The sequence below is a fragment of the Lontra canadensis genome, unplaced genomic scaffold, assembly GCF_010015895.1.
Source record: "Lontra canadensis isolate GAN:19392208 unplaced genomic scaffold, GSC_riverotter_1.0 scaffold3, whole genome shotgun sequence".
Taxonomy (NCBI): domain Eukaryota; kingdom Metazoa; phylum Chordata; class Mammalia; order Carnivora; family Mustelidae; genus Lontra; species Lontra canadensis.
Window position 1 is genome coordinate 39,372,228 of NW_022630997.1, and position 13,066 is coordinate 39,385,293.

The 13,066-nt window shown below is 45.9% G+C and overlaps 1 protein-coding gene across 35 annotated transcripts in view; it reads left to right on the forward strand.

The window, feature by feature from the left end:
* The window catches only part of KCNMA1 (potassium calcium-activated channel subfamily M alpha 1), a 717,583-nt gene that overhangs the window by 648,868 nt on the left and 55,649 nt on the right, over positions 1-13,066 (forward strand). The gene's annotated exons all lie outside the window — the stretch shown is intronic.

The window sequence follows — 13,066 nt, forward strand, 5'->3', positions numbered from 1 at the left end:
GAGCTGCTGGGGTGGGAAGCGCCGTGTCCCCTGCAGGGGAGAGCTCAGCTCCGTGAGGCCTCTCAGACCCATCAGGCTGCCCGTGCGTGGTCCTCTGTCAGCTCAGGACCACCTCCTTCCCGCAGCTGCTCAACAGTGCCATTCCTAGAATCCCCTTCACTGCACAGTTCTGGACCAGTGTCTGGCAAGGAGGGGGTGCCCAGGGATGAGATCTGAAATTTGGAAAAGGCAAAGAGGCCTTCGTTCTTTGGAGGCAGTGGCAGCCCGATCCTGGGCAGATACGAGGTTCAAAGCGGCTCTTAGGGGAGTTTTTCTCGGCATCACTGGCTTCGCTCCTAGGGACTGAGGGGGCTGCTGTGGCCTTCGTCGAGGTGCCTTGAGGTCTCCCGCATCTCCTGTGGAAACTTCCACCTCATGTTGCAAGTGAAACAGCCACTGGTGGCCTCTTTAACTTTTGTTCCTACAGCCCTTCCAATGGTTGCATCAACATCTAATTTTCTTAATATTTGGCATAGAGTGGCTTCTAGTCTTCATTTTTTTTTTTTTTTAATTCAAGTTAGTTAACTTAAAGAGTAGTATTGGTTTCAGGGGTCGAATTTAGGGACTCATCACTTTAAATATAACACTCAGTGCCCTTCCCAAGTGCCCTCCTTAATGCCCATCACCAAGTTGTGCCACCCCCCCCCACTACCTCCCCCTCAGTGACCCTCAATTTCTTTGTTCTCTTAGCTATAGTCTCTAATGGTTTGCCTCCCTCTCCGTTTTTACCTTACTTTATTTATCCTTCCTTCCTCTATGTTCATCTGTTTTGTTTCTTATATTCCTCACGAGTGAAATGATATATTTGTCTTTCTCTGACTGGCTTATTTCGCTTAGCTTAATACCCTCTAGTTCTGTCCATGGTGTTGTAATGGCAAGATTTCATTCGTTTTGACGGCTGAGTAATATTCCATTGCACATCTATACCACTTCTTCCTTATCCATTTACCAGTGGATGCACATCTAGGCTCTTTCCGTAATTTGGCTATTGTGGACGTTGCTGCTATAAACATTCAGGTGCACGTGCCCCTTTGGATCACTATGTTTGTATCTTTAGGGTAAATACCCAGCAGTGCAATCGTTGGGTCATAGGGTAGCTCTATTTTCAACTTTCTGAGGAACCTCCATACTGTTTTCCAGAGTGGCTGCACCAGCTTGCATTCCCACCAACAGTGCAGGAGGGTCCCCCTTTCTCCGCATCCTCACCAGCATCTGTCGTTGCCTGAGTTCATTTTAGCCATTCTAACCGGTGTGAGGTGGTATCTCGCTGTGGTTTTGATTTGTATCTCCCTGATGCCGAGGGATGGGGAGCATTTTTCATGTGTCTATTAGGAGTGGCTCGAGGTAACCCTCACTGATCCAGTCTGAAGCCTGGTTTTGACCTCTCCACGCCACTATCCCTTGCCTCTCCCCCAAATCTAAATCTTGGAATCCACCTGCTCAGCCAGGATGCAGGGCGATATGTAAAGGCTCTGAAAGAGAGTCTCACCTACCCCACTGTGTCCTGGAGAGCTAAAGCCTGCCTCCTGCCTGCCCTCCCTATGCAGGGACCGCAGGTGACTGACGATGTGAGGAGACAGTAAGCTGACCTTCTAGGAAGTGGAAGAGGCAAGCCACATGTGGTTCCTGCCTTTAAGTACCATTCTTCCATGCGTGTCCTCTCAGCACGGGCATCCCCTGAGGAGCTTGTTAGAGATGCAGCCTCTCACGCCCATCCCAAACCTCCTGCGTCCGAATCTGCATTCTAACGGGGTCCCCAGGTGACTTGTGTGCACTGCTTTAAGGCACAATAATTTGCACGCTAACAAAACCTGGCCCAGTGAACATGCTGACTGACCTGATCAGATGCTCCTCTTCTCCTGGCAGGAGCTAGCAAGGGGAATGGAAAGAAGCGGGAGCAGGAGAAACACTCCCTTCGGGGGTGGGGGAGATGGAGTTGAGCAGGAGGGGCAGGAAAATACATGTCTGTTTTCTCCCAATTCAATAATTGGAATTGTCAAGGTCCATAGATCAGAATCTCAATGCACAATTGAGTTACATGTGTATCTGATGTTGGTGTTCCTTCCAGCTCTCAGAAACCAGACCCCAGCCTCTTAGGTCCTATATAATGGCCAAACTGGTAAAAATGTGTTTCCTCCTCTCTGCACATACCCAGTTCTCAAAAGCCTTCCCTTTAGTATAGGAATAAGCAAGGAAAATAGGTTTTGGTGGGAGATAACAAAGAAAGGGAAAGGGAGCTTATTTTCTTGCCCCCCCCCCAAAAAAAGAGAGAGAGAGAGACAGATGGGCACCGCAAACACACACTCATACACACACGCACATACACATGCGTGCAGGTGAGCATGGGCCAAAAGAAGGCAGAGGATGTATCTTAGGGCTCGTGGCAATTTTCAGACTCTTGGTCCGCAGTGGAATGGGGCTCAGGCCTCCAGCAGCCGGCAAGCAGCCCGTTCTGCTCTCAGTGAGAGACTGCGAGAACTATAGGCACACTGAGCCCACATTTCCCCTTGTTTTCTTGCTCTGTCTGCTCTTCTCTCGTCCTTGGTTTCTAACACTCTCCTCTGGGGACACTCTGACTTTCCAAAGCGGTGGCCATCAGCCCAGGAAATGACTTTCCCTCTGATGGGTGAGTTCTCTGTTTTCACCTTGGGCTGCCCATCAGGCATCCCACTCCTTGGGTTTGTCCCAGCCCATAGGGCTCAAGGGACAAACCAGGCTTCCCTGTCGCTGTGTCTCTCCTTGAGACCCTCTGGACCAGCAGGGATGCTCATTGGCCTGAAATTCTCACCACCCTTCCTCTAGGCATTTGTCATCCCCACACTGCAGGTGAATTGGAATTACAGAGTACAAAATGATTTTGTGTTCCTCTTTTCATTGGGGGAAGCAAATCTAACTTCCCCTGAGTGATAACAACAGAGGTTTCTGGCCACTGCTCCCCAGTTTTCATCATGATTTATTCTGCAGTCCTTATAAAATCCCCTCCTTTGCTTTGTCTTGAGAGCTATATGACCATCTCTCCCGAACCCAACAGGACTCAGGACAAATGTGTGCTTCAGGGCCAAAATATCTATGCATTTTTATGGCATGTTTTTCTAACATGATTCAGTGTAATGTGCAAAATGGGTCTTAACACTGAGGAGGTAGGCTCTTTGTTGAGATCTGTGTTCAGACACTTGCCACCGTGCATTGCTTGGTTTCCAAGACCAACAAAACCTCTTTTCCTTCTCCTCTATTAACATTGCCTTTTGGCGTCACTGTTCTAGCCCACATGGTGTCAGAACTGACCCAGCCTAGGGATTCTAGACCAGACACTTTCTGAAAGATCTGAGATGTGAAGCCCAGTTGTCAAAAACAATCACAGGGAGAGGTGGCCTACCCCATGCTGGATGGTATATCCGATGTGACAGTTGGGTCTATGAGATGCAGTTTTAATATACAGCAGGCAAGACTGCGGTGACAATTATATAAAGCAGGTGAAGCTGCTTCTTGCTGGTCAGCAAACATCAGCTCAGAACCACTTTACAGCTCTTTACCAGTAACTAAGTGCCTTTATTTACAGAGCGCCTGTCACTTCCCTTTGGCTGGAGAGCTGGTGTATTATTTAGCACGCATTTATCTGGGGAAAACATTTCAATTTAAATCAACCGGTACAACAGTGGCTCTTGCCAGACCGTTTCCCTATGGTTCTAAAAGACAAGAACGGATTGTGATCTCGAAAGGGAGGGTGAGCAGAGGACAGAAGGGTCCATTCTCAGCCTCTTGAGTCAGTGCCTGAAAAGAGGGAGCATGGGATTGAATTTCCCTTTGTGTTTTTGTATCACATTATGAAGTGAGTATCCTAGGGTTTCTTCCTGGTTCATCTCCTAGGGAGGATAACTCTTGAGAGAAAGAGGGCAGAATACACGAGTGTCCACTAGACATCAGGCACCGTAAAAGCCCAGAACACAAAGATGACGTGGACTGAGTCATTCACTGTCCTTAATGGCTCAGGTGAATGGAAGAGGTGCCCCCATGAGCAATTATGGTGCAAGAGACAAGGATGAGACTAGAAATACAAGTGTACATAAGGCTCCTCGTTTTACGTATCTTAAGCTTCCAAAAAGAGGTGACATTTGTGGATGAGTTGAATACATGTGGATATTGACCACTTGAAATGGGGCTAATGTGACTGAGGAAATGCTTTTCTTTCCCTTTTACTTAATTTATAAATTTAAATTTAAATACAGGCATCTGGCTAGGGACTACCATATTGGGAAGTGCAGGTCTAGAGTTCAGGCTTATAGCCTTGTTAAGGGTGGCGATGATAGGAAGATGATGATTAAATCCATCTTTTAAAGAGGTAGCAGGCAAGAATATGAGCATGGTTTAGACCTGGGATGAGATGGCATCATGAGCTATGTAGGGAGACAGTTGCAGCAGACATCAAGGGATGGGTGAGCATGGACAGGACAGCTGTAGTGATGTTAGTCACAAAGGCAAGGCAGGAATTGAGGTGGATTTGAAACAAAAGTGTGCATTGAAGTCCAGTTGGGGGGAAAGGAGGTGTGGATGAGCAAGGATAAGGAGTTGGTAATGAGTCTCAAGGTTGGCCACTGGGTGGATAGAAAGTGATTAAATAAGCTGAGGACTCAAGTGGAGACACTGGGTTGTGGCAAATGATAAAGAATTTGGTCCTGGTCCATTTCAGTTGGAAGTGGGATATATAACAAGAGGTTAAACATACAGCTATAGGGATAAAGTTAGGTTTTAAGGTACAGACTTGGAAACCATTGGTGATAGACAGGGTATAGACCTTGCATGTGGATATTTCCCAGGGAAAGAAGGCAAAGCAACTAAGAGAAAAGGACCAAACCTAGAACCTTGGAAATGTCAGCACCAAAGGGACAAACACAGGAAGAGAATCCAGTGAAAGGGGCTGAAAGCAAAAATTTAAGGAAGTAGAAGTGGATGCTGTCAAAGGTAAAGGAGAAGAGAGTTGAATAAATTCCAGATAGCAGTTTAGAATGCATCCTAATTATTTGTTGCTGCATGTTGCTCTTTGAGAGGCAAGGACTCTTCTTCATTTGCTCATCTCCATGTCCCCAGTGCCTCAAACACAGGAGCTGACAGAGTTGACATGCCATAGGAATGTGTTGGGCTGAACTGATTTGAAAGGAAGCAGTGATTAGCACTGTCAGATACTACAAAAAAAGTCCTATAGATGAGGTCTTAAAAAAAAACAAAGGCACGTTTGATGCTCAAGAAGTTGTTGATGACCTTGGCAAGAATAGTTGAATAACTTGTTGCCAGTAGACGCTGGCATTCGGGGGTCTGAAGCATTAATGGGAGGTGAGAATTTGAAACCATATATTACTCCTTCAATTGCTGATAGGGAGAGAAATAGGATATTTCAGAGGATCTTGTCAAAGAAAAGATTTCATTTTTGTTTTTAGAATGTGGAGAAAGACACCATATTTGTTGGCTACAGTGGACTGAGGTGACACCCTACTGAGAGGGAAAGTTTGACCCTTTAGGAGGGAGTTGTTAAATGATATAGGGAGGGACAGAGACAAGCATGAGAAGATGTTGTGGCCTTGAAAAGGAGAAAGAGTGACTTCTGTCCTTCTGAGACAGAAGGCTAGATGGGGAAGATGAGGCTGGAGGCAGCTCAGTTTATTGGCTCTCCTTCCTTCACAAAGCAGCCAGTTTGGTTTTCCCTGAAGATCTGAGGGCCCAGGACAATTGAGATGGGGAACTGATGGTGACAAAGGTTCAGAGCAGACATTACAATAAACATGTAAGGGAGATGACTGGAGCGAGGCGAGAGCACGAGTAAGCATTGGTGAGGGCCATCTGGGGTTGGATTTGTGATGATGCCATGAGGCTGGTCAACACAGCTCTGTGATTTTCTCTGCAGTTCTTGGCAGAAACAACAGAAAACATACAAAATGGCTTTAGTCTGGGATGGAGATTTACAGAAGGTAAAGGATTCCATGGAGCTGTTGAGAGAACATGAAAATGAGTGGCCACCAGGTCTAAGATGGTGGATAGAAAAGTCAAACCAGTGTTGGGGCTTACAGACCAAGAGGCCAAAACAAAGCAGGAACTAGATCCCCATGAGGTTGACAAACAGGGTGTGAGGCAAAGGCATGGGAGAGCTGAAGTGTGGGAGGTTTGATCTGAGAGAGGAATATATGATGAGCTTGAAGAATGAAATATTCCTTACAGAGCCAGAACAGAGCTTGCTGGTATTACACTGAAAACCGTTCATCCACATGAGAATTCAGAGTCCAAAGCCAAGGCTGTCTGACTACCACAAGCACCAGCAGTAGCATCAACACCAACAAGAACTCTAATAATAATTCTAATACTCATGAACGTTTGCCGCCATTCTGTAGTAGGCATTTTGCCAACTGAGATGATATGCATTTTTTAGATCACTGCTTTTCACCCTTGGCTGCACATTGTAATCATCTGAGAAACTTCTAAAAAATATTTATGGCTGGGTCACACCTCAGCAAATGTGGTTTAAGTGGCCCAGGGTACAACCTGGCCATGAGAAGTTTTATAAACTCCCAGATGATGCCATGTGCTGCCAGGGTTAGGAACCCCTGCCTGAGCTGGTCCTAAGAAGAGGTGTATGTGGTAAGGAGGTTACCCTTTTGATTGGAAAGAAGAGAAAACTAGGCCTTGGGGAGTGAAGTGATGGTTTTAGCCGGGGTCTCCAGGGATCCCAAACTTGAAACTATTTTACTTCTTTAGGACAATGCTCTTGGCTCAACTTGTTAGTCTGCCTTCTTTCTTTCCTATTTTCTGGATTGTCGTCAGCTTCCCGAGACTAAAAAGCCTTAACTAGAGAGAAAGGGGGTAGGGGATGTGCTGGAGACCAGGCTCTGGTTTCTACCAACTGGCTCTATCCGCCATTTTGTCTCTGTCATGTGTCTCATGGTGGTAAGTGAACGATATTAGTTACCCAGCAGACAGGCCTTCCTCCTGACTATAGCTTTTGAGAAAGAGCCATGGAAAGGCCCAGCAGCACGCTGCATTGAACAGTAGCATCGCTCACCCCCAGAGCCTGCTGTGTGCTCCCCTCAAGAGCTTGGGTTTCTTCGAGCAGTTGGAGCATGTGTATTTCAACCTTGGGGTTAAATTTGAATGTTGGGTGTTAGGGGTCTTCTCTGGTTCCCTTTCCTATTATATGCTCTGCATTCCTCAGATTCACACATCCTGTCCTAAAGGTGTCAATCCAATTCCACAAACCCTTATTAAGTACCTGTTGTGAGCCCAGACTGTGCATGCCAGGCATTGCCACGGAGACAGGGGTGCATGAAACCCTTCTCCTGTCCATGCAGCCTCCTCTGTAAGCATGTAGCTCTGCCTCCGAATGCTGGTCTATTACCAGGAAAGAATTACAGTCTGTGGAGGCTAATGTGGGACAGGAAGAGAAAGAGAGTGGGTTTGAGAGACACTTGGGAAAAATGCATGGGATTTCAGCAGGTGGAAACAGAGATGGCTGCAGTCACAGAGAATAGAAGTAAGGGGCAGGGGGACCTGGAGACATGTTCAGGGGACAGTAATGAGTAAAATTTGGCTGGAATGCAGGGTATGTATAAGACAGCAAGGACACCTGAGGTAGAAATTTGGGTTAGGCATTGAGGGATTTTTTAAAAAAAAATTTTGAGTTATGAAGCTATAAATAATTCAGTAGGCACTGGGGAGCTTCGGCAGGTTTCAGAGCAAGAGAATGATGGGATTGGACCCGAGGTTCAGGGAGTTTGATCTGGCAGCCCTATGAAGCATCATTTGGAGTGGGAAAGAAGAGGATACAGGGTACTGAGTAGGGATTGTGGTTATCCAGGAGACCAGGAACCTTGAACTGGCAAAAGAAAGGGGACGTTATTTGAGAGACTGAGTAGATGCAAAACAGGTTGTGATCGTGAGCTTCCTTCTCGGTGATAGAGGACAGTGAAGCACTTATAGGAAGAGGCCTCAGCACGGAGGGTCTGGCTGCGGGAGAACGTGGTGTTGGTAATGGTTGGATCTAGCCAGGGTTCATTTCTATGTAGATTTGGCAGAAAATCTGGGGACCATGAAAGGCAGATGGGTAGAGATAAAGTCCTGCCTCCAGAAGAGGGTCGCAGCTAGAAGTCCACCCCACTGCTCATGCTCTACAAAAAGAGGAAAGCAAGGTGAAAGGTTAAAGAATGAGGAACATCTTAGGGCAGAGAGAAATGTTGGTGGGAGCTGAGGATCCACAAGCTGAGTTGGGCTCCAACTTTCCATGGGAAAACATATGTCACAAACCCGGAATGCATGTCCCCTGGCCGCTTTTCCTCACCCATCTAGGTTTTATTTTTGTATATTCTATGCCTTTTTGTAGTCATCAGGTTTAAAAAATATATATAGTGGCTTACACAAACACACCAATAGATACACAAGCATGTATGTGTGTGCAGACACACACACACACACACACACACACACCTTGGTTCCTTTAGTCCTTCGTGACCCTCACCCACAGTGACACTAAATGATACCCACACATAAGCAGATGCTCTCCCTTGCCTGCATGTCAACAAAGGTTGAGAGCCTCAAGTAGGGAATGACATTTTTCTTTGGAAGTATGGCTGTGATCCTTGGAGAGACAGCATTAATTGGGGGCATAAGGCATATCCTAAAGTCTGAGAATTCTTTTACTGTTCCGGAGAAGAAAATGTGACTTCTCTTTTGTGTTTGGGGGAGGCTGTGTGGATTTGGACCTCGAAATTATTGAAATGGCAGAAGTCAGGATTTGAAAAGACCTTCCTAACCTGGAACTTGGGGACAAAAGCCACAGGATGAAATGTAATGAAGACCACTGAGCATTAAGTTTCAAGTAATCACTGGAGACAGGCAGCATAAACCTTGTGGATAGAAATGTGATTTATTTCGAGTAGTGGTTGTTTCATCTTGTTCATTCTGAGAGGGAGTGTGTCAAGAGCTACGAAGCTTTGAAGGGAAGAACTAACAAACTCAAGAATGCCGCCAAGGGGGTGGTCAGAATGGGGATGTGATGGGACAAGCTGTCACTTGCCAAGCAGTTAAGAGAACAGGGGGTAGTGGGCTAAAAGGGCCACTTTATTTTCTGCTCCATGGAAAAACCAGGACTGATGGGTAATGATGAAGGAGAACCAGATTGTAGCCTCACGTAAGGAGAAGACCGTTCCAGAACAGAATGGGCTACCTACAAATGTACTGAGCTTTCTGTCACCACATGTCCACCTGCCAAGGAAAAGTCACTGACGTGATCTTTGTGATGAGAGGGACATTGGATCAGATGAGTTCTTTGGTCCTTCATAACTGAGGGTCTGTGGTCTTTTATTTTTATTACATGGGGATCTGTGTTTTCTGTGATTTACATTCTTACTCCAGAGGGAGCACTGTGGTGTTTGGTGGGATTGGGGTTCTAATGGGTCTTTTGGTGGAAGCTTTCACGTCCTTCCAGAATGGCACTGTCTGGGTGTCGGAGGCAGTGGGTGAGCAACTGCACCACTGGGTTTTCCATTCATTTGACTGACCAACCCCATCTTCAACTCCCATATTGCCCTCGGCATCCATCCTTCCCAGTGTTCCTCCTTTTTTTTCCTCCCTCTAGCCTCACCCCTGCACACCCAGGCTGCTCCCCAACCCTCCACTCACCAACGTACCTAGACACACATCCTCACACACATTCTCCCTCCCTGAAACCAGAGAAGCATTTTTTTCAGCTGTTCCCTATGTAACATTCATTGCCATGATACTCTCTCTCAATTCTGAAAGGACATGGGGGAGAAGCCATTTCTCTACCCACCGAATGAACAAAGCTCCATGCTAAAATATTTTTCTTCAGTTGTAACAGAAACTGCTGTTGGCTTCAGTCCCCAAAACCAGAAAGACAATTATACTTAACTGTTTAGAGATTTATAAATACCATGCTGGAGTAGCCTCTAGGTAGTAACTTTAGATACCCAGCCCAATAATTTTCTTTTATTGGTTTGTGATTTAGATCTTATTTTGAGTCCTCTATAATAAGAGCAGTACATTTCATTAAAAGAGCTTACTAACCAATAAAGAAAATCGGGCTTAGGGCTGGAGCAGCCCAGAGCGGGGCCTGCCCTGGTGCACCTCCTCGGAGGACGGGCGAGACTAATCTCGGCCCGGGAGGGCACGTGTACGCCAGGAAAGCAGCACATGCGGCTGCTTTCTAAATGACTTCAACTCGGGAGAATTTGTCTTATGCAGTGTGTTTTACCATGTGAGGGATCCTTTTCAGACCGCCATCGACTGTTCTGATAACAGATTCCCGGCAACAAAAAAACAAGGAAACACAGACCGAGAGTAGTTGTAACAGGAGACTGGAGAGCCTGGGCTCGTTGCTGAACCTGGGGACGTTTTTCGGCCTTCCAGACATGAGGAACTTCCTTGGGGAGAAGTGGGGGATGAAAAATAAAAGCTGACCAAATCGCCTTTTCTCTCTGACTGTACACAGAGCAGGTAGAGCTCCCCTCGGGCTGTGCCCAGCTTGGGACAGCAGCCAGAAAAGAAAATCTGAGCTTCAGAGGGAGAAAACAGATGTGCAGTGGTGCTGGAGTTGGGCGGAACTCGCCGACCTCACATCAGGCTTTCCCCCTTAACACTTGCATGTGTCGTTAATGCTTCTTTTTTAATAGCTGTAAGTGCTCTTTTTACCAAGGGAGTCATGCCCCAGGTGCATTCATAGGCAATATCTCATGTAATCTTCCTGATAAACCTGTTAAGGCAGAGGTCATGTATCTCCATTTTACAGATGAGAAAACTGGGGCCCAGGAAAAGGCAGCAACTTGCCCAAAGTCTCATAGCTTGTCAAAAGCACATGGAGTTGATGTCCAAACTGATTCCAAAGCCCATGCTTTCTTCACCACATTGGTGAACTCCATAAAAGAGAACAGATGTTAGTCTCATGAGAACAGGTCTGAATCCATATGTCTGCTTTTAAAGGTCATGAAAGCATCCCCAGATGTGCTAAACTTCTCCTTGCACCCAGGGACTGAGGGACGTTTTTGGTTCTTTGTTTTTTGTTTTGTTTTTTTAATGTTCTTTTTTTGTAGACCCCTGGCCCTCCTTGCGCCAACAATCAGAGATACTGGGATTCTCTTGCTTCCCGTCTTCCTTGCTACAAAAGCTACATAAACACGAGTAGAGTTGTGAGAAGCGTCAAGAGCTCTGCTAAGCCTGCTTCCCTGAGCAGTTTGTTCGAGCTTTTTCCCTGTTAACACAGTTTTGATTTTGGAGCTGCCAGCATAAGGGTAGAAGGTTTGAGACCCGGATATTGCTTTCTGTTGTCTAGACACTTACAAAATATTTCCAGCTTTTATTGATTTATCCCACTCTCCAAGTGGACGTTTTTGTTAAAGATAGTAGATGAGAATAACCAGACCATGCTAGTCCCTAAAGCCTAGGATTTCAGGTGGTGTGTGATACTCTGAAAATGGTCCAGATAAATGGTCCTTTGGGAGGAAAGTGCAATTATAGAACCAAAGAAAAGTAAAAGAATTCTTGTCATCCTATGGACTCTCTAAGGGCCCTCCCTGATGAGATTCTGGATAAGGATGAGTCAATCAGGAGTTCTTTCCTGAACGTTATACCCCATGGCTGAGGTTAGTGTCCCCACTCTGTCCATGGTTGTGCTGTCATGGAACTAATGGGATCCGTAGGCAGAAATGATGCAGACATATAAAATAAGTTGTATGGCACAACTTGAACACATATATTTAACAGTACGGGTTCTAGAACATTCCATAGTACTTTGCAAAATTCCTGGTGTGAGTCATTTGTAATTTTCTGAGGCATGAGTTTAATCCACATGTTGTGATGATAACGCATAAGCCATGAGCCAGCAAATGAGCCTTACCAATCATCCACTGGATTTTTGTCTTTATCCATCTATTTATAATTGAAAACTCATATGAAGAAAAGAAAAAAAAAACCATTTATTTCTTTTCCTAAAAAGGGCCCTGCAAAGAAACCAACTGACTTATAAATTACTTTAGTTCTGGATTTATAGAATACTTAAGGACCATGAGTGGTTCTTAAGTATTCCAATTATACCTCAAGGAATGTTCTAGTGGAACTCATCCCCCAGATTCTAGAACAGCAGCATAGTAGTCATTGAGATCTTGTTGCGTATCTCCAGTAAAGAGTTTCTACCAGATAGAAAAGCCACACAGATGTCACTGGATGGTGTGTTATGAGAAGGCAGAGGCTGCTTTGGCAGTGGTTGGGGATAGGGGCTCTAGAATAAATGGAGTTGAATTTGAAAATAGGAATGATTATCAATAGGTAAGGGGGTCTCCAGGCAGATGGAAGAGGCTGAGGCAGAGTAAGAGAAGGCTCATAAGCTAGAAGGGCCAAGCAAGAAGGGGCACTTGGCTGTGTGTCTGCTGGTGACAAAACAGAGGGGCTTAAAAGGTCTCAGGGTATCAGAGGAAAGGATTGTAGGTGGTGAGGTCACTGTTAACCTGGATGGCCCTCAAAAGGATGGCCTGGTCTATCATCTCACTCATTTCCCCACCCCACCAACTGTCACAAATAGATTGAAATGTGTAGCCCAGCACCTCACACCTAGTAGAGGTTTGTGGAGTGAGCAAACAAATGATTTAATCCCCGTTTCTGTTGTTTGTAGTCTGTGCTGTCTTTGCTTGCCCTCAAAGGAGATAAAGCAGCTGGATAGGTTGTTAAATACCACATCCTTTCCTTCCAGGCTTTAGTCACTGTCCATTCATTTGACTGCTGGCCACCGGGCAAGGGCTACAAAGATCCAGGACATTGAACTTGTCAGACTTGTCCAAACGTTCTCTAGTAAATTAACCTAGTCCTTTCACCTTTACTAATAGCTCCCAATTCTCAACCTTTGCCCGGGCTCATTGCAGGGGGTTTTGCCCAATACCAGCCCAAGGCCTGAAGAGGCTATGGGACCGAGACCTCCAAAGTTCAGTAAAGGGCAGAAACCATCTCTACTTCCTGCCCCAGGGAGTTTGAATGTTTTCAGAGA